This window comes from Stenella coeruleoalba (genome assembly GCF_951394435.1).
Source record: "Stenella coeruleoalba genome assembly, chromosome: 15".
Classification (NCBI taxonomy): Eukaryota; Metazoa; Chordata; class Mammalia; order Artiodactyla; family Delphinidae; genus Stenella; species Stenella coeruleoalba.
Genome location: NC_137161.1, coordinates 69,368,598 through 69,384,387, shown reverse-complemented (window position 1 = coordinate 69,384,387; position 15,790 = coordinate 69,368,598). Strand labels below are relative to the sequence as shown.

The 15,790-nt window shown below is 38.7% G+C and overlaps 1 long non-coding RNA gene across 1 annotated transcript in view; it reads right to left on the bottom strand.

Moving 5' to 3' along the window:
* LOC307198712 overlaps nt 1-15,790 on the bottom strand; it is a 236,786-nt gene that overhangs the window by 48,351 nt on the left and 172,645 nt on the right. The window lies entirely within an intron of this gene.

The following is a 15,790-nucleotide window of genomic DNA, read 5'->3' as shown; positions in this document are numbered from 1 at the left end:
TTGGCTATAATCCTATGTCTTCTTACAAATGAACTATTAAATTATTTTTTCATCCTCTTTGCCTTTAAAAACTATCTTGGTATCTGTACTGGGATATCCCTAAACTTCATATTAATTTTAGAAAATTAGATAGAAATCTTTATGAAATTCCATGTTTCTATCCAAAAACTTGATATGTCTCTTCATTATTTGACTCTGTTTATTTTTCAGTCTTCTTTTATGTCCCCCAGTCAAGTTTATATTATTTCATAAGAATTCTACTCTTACATTTTAAGTTTATTCCCAGACATTTTATTTTTGGGTCATTATGTGAATGGCACCTTTACAATCCATTCAATTTTCTCACTGTTTCTTTCTTCAGGCATATTTGAAAGTTGTTAATTTTTTAATATTTCTCTTGTGTTTGGTCACCTTATTGAGCTTTCATTTTAATCCCAATAGTTTTTAAGTTGATTTTCATGGGTTTTCAAGGTAGACTTTCCTATCACTTAAAAGTAATAACTTTGTCTCTGCTTTTCCAATATGTATACTGATAATTTCTCTTTTCTTATTTTATTATGTTGGCAAGAAGCTCTAGAACAATGTACAGTACGTTTTTCTATAACTGAATTATTTTGTTTTAAACATATTGTAAAAGTTTCAAAGATGCATTTTAAATGTAGACTCCATTGCAAAAAAGGTAATCGTGGAGCTAGAGAGTTTTAGATTTACAACATTTTTTGTCCTGCAGGGATTTGAAGAATAATACTTTGAGTGTATTTTTGTTATTGTAAGCTAAAAATGCCAAATCAAAATTGACAAAAACGGACCTAAACATTGCCTTATTTTTTCTTCATTCTACATACTCAGCTATTTCTTGGCCTCCTCTATCATCCATGACCTTGACTTTGAAGTTTTGATTGATATTCAACAACAAAATAAAATAATGCAACATAAAAGCACAGCTAACCTCTAAAACAAAGCAAGTGTGTGTCTCTTGTCTACACAACAGCTTTTTTCTCTATGCATATATAGAAATGGAGATTTTGTTGTAACTTTAGTGGACCACATGGTATAAACTGTGTTCCCTAATTAATTAGTCGTGTTTATCTAATTCTTGTTTTGAAAACTTATTCTGTTGTGGAAATGCTTATAATAGTGATAATGGCTGCCATTCTTGTCTTGACCCTGACTGCAGTGGGATAGCCTCTACTGTCTTACTTTGCACTGTTAAGTACAATGTGGGTAATATCCGGTTTAATATGGTCAATGATTAACAGCTTCAGGTATAGGCTCGCCTTTCTACTCTCTAAAAATGACAAAGACACTAAAGATGAATATTTACAGCAAAAATAAATAAAACATACAAAAATCTTCAATGCCTAAATCTGGGGAGAATTTAATTCAATTATAGGGTAAATGGATCTAAACTTATAAAAATTAAGACCTGCTTGGGTTTCTGTTTCTGTTGATTCATGAAAGCAAGAGCACCAGAAAAAGGTAAAACAAATTTTCACCAGTCCAGTACTTCCCCTGGCTCAGGGATGTGGGGACTATAACCATCAGAGAACTGGTCAACCCTACTTCAAGGACGGCCCAACATATTCCTACATTCAGACAGAGGGGCAAGTCTGAGAGGACAGTGGAAGTGGATTGAACTTGTGGAGGTGTTGTACCACATGGTACCAGTCTGGTAGCCACACGTGACAGCAATTGCTGCTTTACAGGTAGAATTTCAGTTCAGAGATGTGTGAAAGCTGGCCGTGGGTTTAGGAGGAAGATGTCAGTTCAGAGGATAGGGGTTCACGAGGAAAGGAGCTGAATACAAACAGGATTTGACTGGAGCGCTACACCCTGCCTTTGGTTGGCAGTTTGGGAAGATCTCATCAGCTCCAACCCATCTTTCTCTCCCTCTTGGGCTTCTTCAGTGGCTCCCCAAGGGTCTCCCTGCTCCTTCCCTTGTTGCCTCCCATAGTCTATCTTGCAAACAGAAGCCACTGAGATTCCTTTAAAATGTAAGTCAGATCATGTCACTCCTGCTCAAAATGCTACGGATGGTTCTCATGTCACTTGGATATAAAATTCAAACTCCTAACCATTGTCTCAAAGCCGTAGTGGTCGAACCCCTACCCACCTATGTGTCTGAGTTCCTATCCTAACCACTCTCCTCTCTCTCACTCTGCTTCAGCCAAACACACCTCTTGCTCTTCTTCAAACACTCCAGACAAGCCCATTTCTATCTCAAGTCATTTGTACTTACGGTTCCTTCTTCCCTAGGATATATCTGCCAGGGTTGTTTCCTCAATTTTGTTGGGTTTCTGCGCAAATGCCAACTTATTAGGGAAGAGCTGTTTGCCCCTCTTCCTTGAGGCTGCTTTGTTTCCCTTCCATAGCACTTATCACACATATTTGTTAATGATTTTCCTCCCCCCAACTAGGATATAGTTCCCACATGAGTAGGAATTTGGTCTCTTTTGTCTGTTGATATAACTGCAGTGTCTAGAACAGTACTTGGCACAGAGTCGGTGCTCAATAAATATTCGTTGGATGGATGAAGAATGCATGGGTGGTTGGATGAATGGATGGAGGGGATTCAGATACCATAAGGGTAAACAGAGAAAAAAAAGTTTTTAATGTGGGATTTTTATGAACTCCTGAGCCTGGAAAGATTTCTTCTTTTTCAAGAATGAGGAAAGGGAAAGGCAATATTCAAAAAACCTGCCAGCCTAATAATCTGCCTTTGTAGGTAATCATTTTCATACACTCTTTATGCTTATAGAATTTTCTTTATCCTGAAAGATAGCCCAGAGTTCATTTCTTTCTGTTAAATTTTCCCACAACTAGCTGGAACCTGTACATCAGTAGGTTTGGTTCATTCTCTGTTCAGGAGTGCTGTATTCAGTTTTGTCTTTATTATATAAAATTCATTCTCTCTCTTTCTCCCAACAACTAATTCTTTGTATCATGAATCTCCAGCCTCTAGCCTCTAGACATAAGTTGTAACATTCTTCTCTTTGTTTTCATTGCCTTTTCTTGTATTCTGCATTCTAGAGCTTCCCAAGTTTATGAGTCATATATCACCGACTTAGTTTTCTAATGTCATTTAACATTCTGCACTGCCATTATTGGTTTTCTTGTATTTTCCCTTTATCCCAGGCTACAATTTCATCACAGACTGCTGTGATATCATCCTGTCTTTCTACTTTCACTTCATAGAGAGTGGAAGGTACGTGTTACCTAAAATGTACTTCTATTTTTTTCTAAAGATATCTTCTTTTGAATCCTATATTTTCTTTCCTTTTTTATGTTGAAATATCTTTCCGTGGGTCTCAAGTTGTTTCTTTTTCTTATTTTTTAGGCTTGATGGAAGATATTTCGATCCTTGCCTCATATTTATGAAAGATAGTGTGAGCCATCTCCTTAAGTTCTCTCCTGTCCATCTGGACGCTTCAATAGCATCATGATTTTTTTCATTATCAGTTACAGGATCTAACAGACTGTACAGATTGGATAAGAATCAAGGTGCTATAGAAGGTCTCTGCCTTACTTTTTCTTTGTATTTGGAAAAGCTACTGAGCTGGGCACCAGTTATGTTCATTTTATAGTCTATGAATCTTAATCTCTGTTTCAAGTAGACACAGTGGTTCTACTGACCTTCCTACTGATGCTGCCAACTGGATCAGGGGAAATCATACTATGTCATGGACGAGTCTTCTTGTTTTCCAGCTTCCGTTAGCTGTTACCACCTTTGACCATGGAAGCAGCAGCTTCTTGACTGATAAATGAAATTCATATGTAGTTTTTCCCCTACATACCATGATTTATCCTTCCCTCTAGACAGTTCCTCTTCACATTTGAAAAGCAGTGCAGTGTTCTTCTTAACTCTGCACATCTCTTATTGTGACCTTTGCTGCCTTCTTGTAATAGTCAAGCTTCCCTAGAGAAACAGAACCTATAGAATACATATAGGTATAAAAGAGATTTATTGTGGGAATTGGCTCACATAATTATGAAGGCTGAGAAGCTCCATGATATACTGTCTGCAAGCTGGAGAACCAGAAAAGCTGGTGGTGTAATTGAGTCAGAGCCCTAAGTCCTGAAAAGGGGGAGCTGCTAGGGTAAGTCCCAAAGCCTGAAAGCCTGAGAACAGCGGGGATGGCCAAGGGCAGGAGAAGATGGATGTCCCAGCTCAAGAAGAGAGAGAAAGAATTCACTCTTCCTGTGCCTTTTTGCTCTATGTGGGACCTCAGCAGATTGCATGATGCTCACCCACATTGGTGAGAACAGATCTTCTTTACTCAGTCTACTGTTTCAAATGCTAATCTCTTCTAGAGACTCTCACAGACTCTCACATCCAGAAATAATATTTTACCAGCAATCCCAAGCATCCCATTGTCCAGTCAAGTTGACACATAAAATTAGCCATCACACTGCCTTTAATCTAGTCCTAGCTTCTCTAATTCTAGGAGAAATTTCTTGATGTTTGTAGCATGTATACGCCATCTTCTCTAATTTCCCTTATACATCTCTTTGTGTACTCCTTGGGTCATTTTTGGCAAGACCTTAGAAATTGAGAGAAGAGGGAGAAGAGTTGGACCACTGTTTTTGGATCTCCATAATTCCATGCCTGTGACCTAGTAGAAAATTAATAAATATTTGCTGGATGCATAGACAGATGAATGTAGAAGACCCAAGAGATTGGATGATCTCCCCCAATCCTCACAGATCATATGTGATCTGTGATTCTGATCCTTTTAATAAGGTTCTTGTTCAGATCTATTCATGCTTCAAAGCCCGGATTAAATACTTTTTTTTTCCTGTAAAGATTTTTCTGTTCCCCTAAGTCTGAAGTAGTTTTTCCCAGACTGCGCTCCGAGAGTGCTTTTCTCTGTATCTCTCTTACTACTTTGATCTTTATGTTATAGTTATTTATGGACCTTTCTTATTTTACCTATACCTATACAAAATAAAAATACTTCCTCTTTAGATGGGGCAGATTTTGATAGCCTCTAGCATCTTTACAGGGCTTAAGATTGAAAAAGGAAAGCAAGTTTGAATTAAGTCAGCCCATAAGATTGCTTCCCAGCATTCCCAAACATGTCCTGGGAATCCCAGCCATCCCATGAGCAAGAGGACACATCTGAACTGTTGGCCTTTTAAAGCAAGTGTTGGCAAGCTTTTTCTATAATAAGAGCGAGAGTAAATATTTTAGGTTTGTAGGCCTTAAAGTATCTGTCACAACCACTCAAGTCTTTTGTTGTAGCATGAAAGCAGCTGTCCACAAAATTTAAATGAATGGGTGTGGCCACATTCCAATAAAACTTTGTTGACAAAAGCAGGCAGTGGCCCTTGGGCCATTGTTTGCCAACCCCTCTTCTAGATTATGGACTTCTTCACCAGGAAAATGGAAAACAGGCAGGATTTTCTGTTCTGCTGTGGATCTACACTTGACAGGCCAGCTGACCACTGTGGAAGGAGGAGAGGTCTCCCCAACAACCAACCAGCACCACATTTGCCCTTGTGTAGCTGTCTTCATCAACCACCAGTAGAGCGGGGTTACTGAAAGTTTAGAGGTAGCATACAGAAGAAAGTCTGCACATCCAATCAGATATTATCAAATGTTGTGGGAGAAGTGACCTATTTCTCAAAAAGTCAGTATGGAAACATCTCATAAAACAATCTTTAGAAAATCCAATAGCAAGCCCCACTCTATGGCATATTTTAAAGATGTCCCATCTGTGATTTTTCCCTGGCTAACACAGGTTCCAGCTAAGGCAGCTGTTTGCAGAATCTTATGGCAGCTAACTCTGCAAACTGACCTACTTCTTCCAAACTCAGCTTTGCAAATTGCATGGTTTGAAAAGGCCCTGTGTGTGACAGGTTTCTTTTTCAGAGACTGCAACCTGGCTGCTATTTCATTATTGCCAACTTTGAGATTTGCCTTGATGGTTTCCCAGGTTTTATAGGAATGCTTAAGGAAAAAACAGGCAATCAATAAAACATTGTCATGTGCTGAACATGAGGACGGTTTTTCTGGGTTCCCATCACATCCTCCCAGACTATGTCTATCTTAGGGCCAGATTTATAACTTGTTCATTCATCTGAGTGTCAACCACAAATCCTAGTACAGTGACTTTAATACAGTATCTGCCCAATAAATATCAGTGCAGTGATGTGTGCATATACAAGTGGGGATGAGAAGGAATGAGGAAGAGGACAGAGACAGAAAGTGTGGGCCGGAGGGAAGAATACTTTCCTTTGCTTGTTCTTCAGGTAGATCAGCTCCATTCATTCATTCACTCATTCATTCATCAATAAATATCTATTGAGTACCTTCCTTGTGTCAGGTATTCATATAGTCATTGGACATGCCCCACCACTAATAGGTGCACAAAATCTGCTGGGTCAACATTGGAAATGATTTCATAGAAGCCTTATGTGGGGTTTGATTCTCAAACTAAAGGTGTAAATTTGAATTCTGAGTATGACTCTTACTAGTATCCGTAACTCTGTCATTAATAAAAATCACAGATATTTTCGTACCATTTTACCGCTGTTGCAGATATATAGAAATATTATTGATGCTCTTCCTCACTTTAAAATGAGTTATTAGACCCACAGCTGGATCTTTTTTATTTAATATGTTAATTAAAAGCACATATATTCCCATATTACAGATTTGGGGTTCTTTCTGTAATTGATAACTGTATTTCAACATAATTAGTTTCCCTTATGTATTTTATTTTAAGTACTTAAAAACATTATTTTGAGAAGGAGTCTACAGGTTTCACCAAACTCCTAAAGGGGCCGATGGCACAGAAAATGATTAGGAGTCCCTCTCTTAGAATCATTTAACATTTCTGCTTTAAGAATCTGAAAGCAAAGAATGTGAAAGGACCCCTTAATCTTCATTAGATCGGCACAGAATAGAGAGCAGTTAAAATAGTTATTCCTATTAGTTTCTTTTCCAGTTTTACTAAGGTATAACTGACAGATAAAAGTTGTTTATATTTGAGATGTACAAGTTGATGTTTTAATGTACATATACATTGTGAATAACCACCACAATCACGCTAATTAACACATCCATCACCTCACATAGTTACCATTTTCTTTTTCTTTTTTGTGGTAAGAACACTTAGGATCGGGAATCCCCTGGTGGTCCAGTGGTTGAGACTTTGCACTTCCACTGCAGGGGGCACAGGTTCCATCCCTGGTTGGGGAACTAAGATCCCCGTAAGCGGCATGGCTCAGCCCCCCAAAAAACAAAAACAAAACAAAACAAAATACTTAATATCTACGCCCTTAGCAAATTTCAAGTATCAAATATAGTATTTTTTTTTTTCCTTTTTTTTTTTTTTTTTTTGCGGTACGTGGGCCTCTCACTGCTGTGGCCTCTCCCGTTGCGGAGCACAGGCTCCGGACGGGCAGGCTCAGCGGCCATGGCTCACGGGTCCAGCCGCTCCGCGGCATGTGGGATCTTCCCGGACCGGGGCACGAACCCGTGTCCCCTGCATCGGCAGGCGGGCTCTCAACCGCTGCGCCACCAGGGAAGCCCAAATATAGTATTTTTTAAAACTTATTTTAATTGAAGTATAGTTGATTTACAATGTCATGTTAGTTTCAGGTGTACAGCACAGTGATTCAGTTATACATATATATATTCTTTTTCAGATTCTTTCCCCCTATAGGTTCTAATACAGTATTATTAACTGCAGTCATAGTGCTGTACATGAAATGGGGAGATGCTGGTCAAGGGCAAAAAGTTCCAGTTATGCAAGATGAATAAGTTCTGGGGATCTATTAATCTAATAAGATTTGAATGCTTCTGAGTTTTTTGAAATCTTTGGTGGTGATCAGTAGGAACCAGAATGAAGAAACCACCAACAGCCTGCGGTTGAATTCTGAATTCAATTCTGAATTGAAAAAGGCAGGAGGTATTTTTGTTGTTTATTTTTGCTTATTTGTAGCACATCTATATATTTTTATATTTTCAAAGCATTTTATTGATCATTTCTATGTTTTTGGACTGGAGGGCAGAGATCTCTGATGTACTCCCCTTACCATGTTACTTAGAAGTCTTCAGTCCATTTTGATATGTTGCCATTATGGGGTTTCTAAGAGGTAAATTTAATGGCTCCCCAGTTCCTGCAGAATGAAGTACTAATTCCTCAGCATGGCAAAAAAACTTGGCTTCAACCAATCTTTCCACTTTGATGACTGACCATTCCCTTACCTAACTGCATGTTTCAGTCATATTACATTACTTTCTCTCTTCTCATAATGTCTGATGAGTTAATATCATGAGTTAATACTCAAGGCCCAGAAAAAAATCATCTCCTCTCTCTAGCTTTCCATGAGGCCGATTAATTATTCTTCATCTGTGTTTCCAAGCACTATAAGTAGTGGTCTATTAAAGCATTTAATCACACTATACCCTAAGTATATAAAGACACTATATACTGTCTTTCTTTGCTACCTGACTTTAAGTCCATCTAAAATTTGATGATCTATTCTTCATCTTTGGAATCTCATGACTTAGTATACAGTGGGTGTTCAAATATATGTAATTTGTTGAATTATAACTTATATCAATTCTTCACTCTCTCTGAAAGCATGTTTCTGGTGTATATTCCATCTCATTCCCTTGGGGCAGTCGATCAAAACCTGTAGAGCAACAGAGAACTTGAATATAGAGTGAATTAACTTTGGTCTAACTCACACAATCAAATATTCTCAGGTTAGGAAGACATACTAAGAGCTATGCAGTCCAATAACCCAACCATCATACTGATATTCTCTACAACTTCTTAACCTAGCAATCACCTAGAATTTGACATCTTCTGTTTGGCCTGTCTTCACCCCATGCACACGTGGTAACAGCTGGCTCCCTTTCCTAGCGCTGTATCTCCACTCTCTCTCTGAGGCCTCCGAGCTCTGCAAAGTTCAAGAGTAGTGAAAAGGGATTTAGACTCCAATGTTTCTCAGACGTCTTCCAGCCTCCAGCCATTCCCCTTCTAAACCAGTAAATAATGGTTGAGTTCTGGCAAGGTCCCTTCTATTCATTTTCTACTGTAATTTTAAGAAAGAGAGTTTGACTAGCTCTTACTGTGTCCTTTTGCATTGATTCCTTTTGTACTCTAGGAGATACCCTCCTGGCAGGACTTCACATGCTGGGAATAATATTATTCTTTCCTACAAAGGAAAATGATGTTTGCCTCAAATTCATCTCTCTCCAACATGTCTGCTTTGGAAACCAAAAGAAGTGAGGATGTAATGCCCAGCACAAAAACAGACATCTGACACTCATGGTCACACACCATCAATTCAGCCAAATAACTTCATTCTCCAAATGCATAACACCTCTTACATTTGGACAGCTGTCACCAAACAGACATGGACTCAGAGACCTTCCCAGACAAATCCTTTAGCAGAGCCATGTGGGGGAAGAGGTGAGCCTGTTTGGAGAACTGAGGTTTTCATCTCGGGGGATTTCACTTCAACTTTCAGAGGACACTGTCTACATGTGCTGCTCTATGTCTTTTATTTGTTTATGTGGTTCCTGGGCATACAGAAGACAGGAAAGAATTGTGCTGGAAAGGACGGAGCTGTGATGCAGTGGAAAAAAGAGCTATGTGTCAGAAATAAAATGGGAAGTGTAAACAGACCTGAAATAAACAGTTTAGTATAAGTCTATTCTTGTATCATCCCACAGACATGTAAAATGCAATCTCCAAATTGAAAGGGATGCACACACTGGGTTCTCACCCTCCAAGTTCCCATACAAAAAATCCAAAGCAAAATCTTTGAGAAAATATAAAATTAAGTCTCTAATCTAGACTGCAGCTATAAAGTTATAAGTAAAAGCCAGAGACAGAGTCTAAAGAAATGGTGTTCCTCCGGCTACATTCAATTTTCCATGGCCCTTAATGTCATTGAATACCTGCTCTGCGCTAAGAAGCTGTGGAGATTGGCACAAGTTATACCATCTCTGCCTCTCAGTTTCCTTATTTGTTAAATGGGGGATAATAAAACCTATGTGATAAACTTTAGATGAACCAATATTTCCAAATATAAGTCCAAAGGATTGGACTATTCAAGCCCATCCCAAGAGAGACTGGGGAATTACAAAATCTACTTTTTATCACTTATTCCATTGTTCCATTGCTCCATTGCAAGAATTTAGTAATACAGCATATGTGAAGATTCCCCTGGGATGAGAGCAAAGATAAGAAAACTAAAAATAAAAATGAAGCGTCAAGTAATAAGAAGAAGCCACCTCCCCAGAAACCGTGTGCAGTCTTGTTGTCCATTGCCTAATTGTTTGCCAAAGCCAGAGACCACTCAAGGGGAAAAGTGGTCGTGTGTGGCAGTGAGGAGAACGGACTGTTGTCGAGGACTGGCCTCTCCAGCAAGCAGAAGCCTCATTCCCAGCCATCTGAAAAGGAAAACCGTACCACAGGAAACCCCAGAGAAACTATTGGTCTCCTCTGTGCCACTGACTTCTGTTTCCTCTTTCTTTGGACTGCCTATGGAGTCACTATTCCAATTCTGCTAACTTAAATCTATCCTGCCATTTGTGAAGGACAAAGTCCGGCATGGGGAAGTCAGCTTTCTCACTGAATTCTCTCCCAGCGTGGGGATTAGGAATTATTACACCCGATTCGCAGATGAAGAAACTGAGACTCAAGGAGAAATTACTGATCAATGTCACATAGTTAATAAAAGGAGGAGCTGAGTGTCTTTGTGGTAGCCAAGTAAAGGCTTTGGGTCATTTTCTCATCCCCATTTAAATAGTCATTGTGGTTATTTATTATATCTGCTCATAAGGTGAACCTGAGCCTGACATTCTTCAAGCTCATTTCTCTTCATGAAAAGTAGCATCAGGGGTTCAGCAGCACAGTTATGAATCTCCATTTACAGACGGAAATCAATGAATCTTAGATATTCAAGGTCATTGAAGATTCAAGAGAGAACAGGAATGGAAATATCTAGCCAAAACTCCAAACTGAAATGTACTCCTTTTGATAAATCTCAAATTACTAGCTATAAGATGCTGGGTAAGTTACTTAACCTCTCTGAGCCCTTACTCTTAATCTGCACAATGGGAATAATAATGCTAATCCTACACACTGTTATGATGAGAATAATAAGTAGTGATTATTATTGAGGATTACCTTGGGCTAGACGTTATTTAAGTGCTTCTTATATTTTCCACCTATAGCTAAATGCAAGATTCTATCTCCATGATGAAGGAGTAAGTTTCAATAGACTGATGCTCCTACAGAAAACAGCTATAAACTTGGGACAAAGTACCCCCTAAGACAACCACCTGAAGGGTCTAGAGTGTGAACAAAGGCAAAAGATTTTGGAGGAGAGTCAAAACCTGGAAGATGAAATCATGATAAAGTGAGTTTCCCACTGGGGATAGGGGCTTTGACCTGATGGCAGACTCCAGTCATAATTTAGGGAATCTAAAACCATAGAAAACCCAATTTTCTGACCTAAGGAACAAAGGGATGGAACCTGGAGCAACTATGGCTGCTGAAGACTGAGGAGGCAATCTCAAAATAAGGAGAGAATCAGAGAAGAATAACACTAAATTCTGCATACAGAATCTGCCCCAAGTCTCAGGCCTGAACCACATATGCATGGGCTATAAATAGCCCAGCTAAATATAAAATATTAAAACTGAGATTTGAGTTGCCACCCACCTAACCAAATTAATGCAGGTTATACACATTGATACTCTTTGGAGAAATATAACTGAATTCGCAGCATTCACAATGTCCAGAACACAACTCCAAACCAGTCAACATATACACAATAAAGAAAATGTGACCCATTCTCAAAAAAAAAAAAAAAAAAAAAAAAAAGACAGTCAACGGAGGCCAACACTGAGATGTCTCAAGTATTAAAATTACCAGGGCTTCCCTGGTGGCACAGTGGTTAAGAATCCACCTGCCAATGCAGGGGACACAGGTTTGAGCCCTGGTCCGGGAAGATCCCACATGCTGCAGAGCAACTAAGCCTGTGCACCACAACTACTGATCCTGCGCTCTAGAACCCGTGAGCCACAACTACTGAGCCCACGTGCCACAACTACTGAAGCCCACATGCCTAGAGCCCATGCTCCACAGCAAGAGAAGCCACCACAATGAGAAGCCCGTGCACCACAACGAAGAGTAAGCCCTGCTCGCCGCAACTAGAGAAAGCCCGCACGCAGCAACAAAGACCCAACACAGCCAAAAATAATGAATAAATAAATTTAAAAAATAAAAAATAAAATGATCAGACAAGGACTTTAAAATGGTATAAATATGCTCCACAGGTAAAGGAAAATATTCTCATAATGAATGAAAAGATAGGATAACTCAGAGAAATTGAAAATATGAAAAAGGATCAGCTGGAAATTTTAGAACTAAAAACATGGTATCTGAAATTAGAATTTATTGGATGGGGTTAATAACAGAATGGAGATGACATAGAAAAGAGTCAGTAAAAGTAAACTTGAAGATAGATAAATAAAGATTACCTAAAATGAAGAAAAGACAGAAAAAATACTGGAAAAAATGTACAGGGACTTTTGGGAGTGTGGGAATCAAAAGATCTAATATATGGATTTTTAGAGTTGCTGAAACAAAGAGTAGAAAAAATAATTTGAAGAAATAGTGGCTAAAAACTTCCAAAATTTGGTGAAACACATAAATTTACAGAATCAAGGAGGTCAGCAAACAAAACATATATGAAGAAAACCATGCCTGGGCCTATCATAATCAGACTGCTGAAAATCTATAACTAAATTCTGGGAGCAATGTCTGTCTAGAGCTCATCTCTGTGTAGGAGTGTTAGCCTTTCAAGACCCTACTGTCTGTTTCATCAGAGAAATAGCTTGTCTCAAATATTTTTACTTCTCATTACTCTACACAGCCACCTTAGATGCAATGATTTTTACCATTTTACAGATGGAGGAACTGAGATATACATAAATGACACTGATTGCCTGGTATCATATATAAAATAGGTGGTGGGAGCAAGGCTTGCGCCTGGCTCTAACTTCAAAATCCATACAATTAACCATACTGACTGGCTCCAGCATGAGAGAAGTTAATAGCTGTGAAAGTATCACGACAGTGTCTTGTGCTCAAAAATTACTAATTACAATCCCCCCTTTATTCCTTGTTTCTTGGTGGCCTTTGTTGTTAACACCCTCAATCAATCAATAGCTATTTATTCATAATCTAATATTTATTTATTCATAATCTAACTCTTCATAAGTACCATATTAGTTTCCTATGGATGCTGTAACAAACTGGGTGGCCTAACACAACAGAAATGTATTATCTCACAGTTCTGGAGGCCAGAAGTCTGAAATCAAGGTGTTGGTTGGGCCCCACTCTGATTTTTCTTTGCTCTTTCCAGTTTCTAGCAGCTCCAGGTGTTCTTTAGATTGTGAATATATAACTGCAGCCTCTGCTTTTATTTTCACATGGCTTTCTCCTTGGTGTCTGTGTCTTTAATAGAGACACTTGTCTTTCTATTTAGGTCCCATATGGGTAATCCAGAATGATCTCATCTCAAGATCTTTATCTTAATTACATCTGCAAAGAACTTTTTTCCAAATAAAGTAACATTCTCAGGATCTGGAAGTTAGGATTTGGACATATCTTTTGAGGGGAAAGCCATTATTTAACCTGCCACAAATACCAAACCCAGTTTTGTTGTACCATAAGGTTAAAATTAGAAAGGCATGTAAATCATTGCCACTTCTTAAAAATGCTCACAATAGAATGTGGAAATAAGACATTCATAAAAAATAATCATATAATTTTTTTTTAATATAAAAACTTAAAAAAAACTTCTAAAGTAATTCTAGGCCCACTGCTAGGTACACATGGGTTTCCATCTACAGGGCCATGTTGGGTAGATATTATCTCCACTTCATAAATGAGATACTTAAGAGCCAAGAAGATGATGTGCATATCCCAGGTCATTCCCTCAGTATCATGTAGTGGTTACAGGCACTTTGGGTCTCATCTTCCTGTAAGAAGAAGATAATACCACCTCCCTCGGAGGAAATTACATCAGTGCATGGAAATCTATTAGCGCAATATCTAGTACACAGTAAGTTCTCAAAGAAGAAAGCTTAAAAAAAGTTTTAAAGGAAGCTAATCTTGGTAAATGGTCAGTATGGGATTCAGACGATGATGTGCCTGGCCCCAAACCCATGTTCTTTTTATTTTACCACAAAATATCAAACAGAAAAGCTAGGACACTTACATTACCTATTCTCTCTGCACAGAATGCTTCCCCCAAATCCTTAATCCTTCTATGGCTGGAGGGGGGGCACATGCTGCTACTTTATTCTCCTTCTTCTTCATCTTCTTTTAATAAAATCTTTACTGAGCCGTAACTCATATGCCATAGAACATCACTATTTAAAGTACAGAATACAATTCAGCGGTTTTTTAGTATCTTCACAAAGCTGTGCAATTATCACCACAATCAATTTTAGAACGTTTTTCTCTCTCCTCCAAAAACCCATAGTCACTCCCCTTCTCCTCACTTCCTGCTGTCCCTAGACAAACATTAGTCTACCTGCTGGCTCAGTCGCTTTGCTCCTTCTGAACATTTCATATAAATGGAATCAGACAATGGAAGCTTTTGTGAGTGGCCTCTTTCACTTAGCATAATGTTTTCAAGGTTCATCCATGTTGTAGCATGTATCAGTACTTCATTACTTTTTATTGCCAAGTAATATCCCATTGTATAGGTATACCACATTTTATTTATCCATTCATCATTCGATGGACATCTGGGTTGTTTCCACTTTTTGACTACTACAGTCATGCTGCTAGGAACATTCACATACAAGTGTTCGTGTGGGCACGTGTTTTCATTTCTCCTGAGTATATACATAGGAGTGGATCTGCTGGGTCATATGCTAACTCTATGTTTAATTTTGCGGGGGGCGGGGGGGGAACTGCCAGACCCTTTCCAAAGTAGCCACATCCTTTTACATTCTCACCAGCAGCATATGAGGGCTCCAATTTCTCCATGTCCTTGCTTACACTTCTCATCTGTGTTTTTTATTATAGCTCCCTTAATAGGTGTAAAGTCGTATCTTATTACAGTTTCAAATTGTACTTGACTGATGGCTAATGATGTTGAACAACTTTTCATGTGTTTATTGGTCACTTGTACATTTTCTTTGGAGAACTATCTATTCAGATCATTGGCCCTTTACTTAAAAAATAAAAATTAGGTTGCCTTTGTCACTGCATCACTTCCATGGCAGCACAAAAGCTTTTCATTTTGATCAAGTCCAATTAGTCTATTTTTTCTATCATTCCCTGTGCTGACTTCTTGATACTCAGGTCACCCTGTATTGTTTTCCTCGTGGCTTTTATGCTTACTGATATTTATTTATTCATAGGTATCCCTGGTTCTTTTTTGTCTCCCACTAGACGATTAGCACTCTGAAGGCAGAAGCTTATCTATTGTGCTCACTGCTCCATCCTCTGTGCCTACAATAGTCCTTTCCCAAAGTAGACACTTGATAAATATTCTATATAAATAAACATAAGATTCCTTGTACTGTCCCAGCAAAAAGTAGACTGTGAGGGACAACACGTTAGCCATGAGAAAAGTGTATGATTAAGTGATGAGTTTATCTATTCCCTCCCCCCAAATCGGTTTTAGGAGCAACCCCTGCAGCCTCTGTCCATTTTCACCTAGAACCAAGGCACTGCCGATTGTGGGGAAGCAAAGGCCCTTGCTCAGAGGTTGCCTGGGATGGGCATGGGCAGCT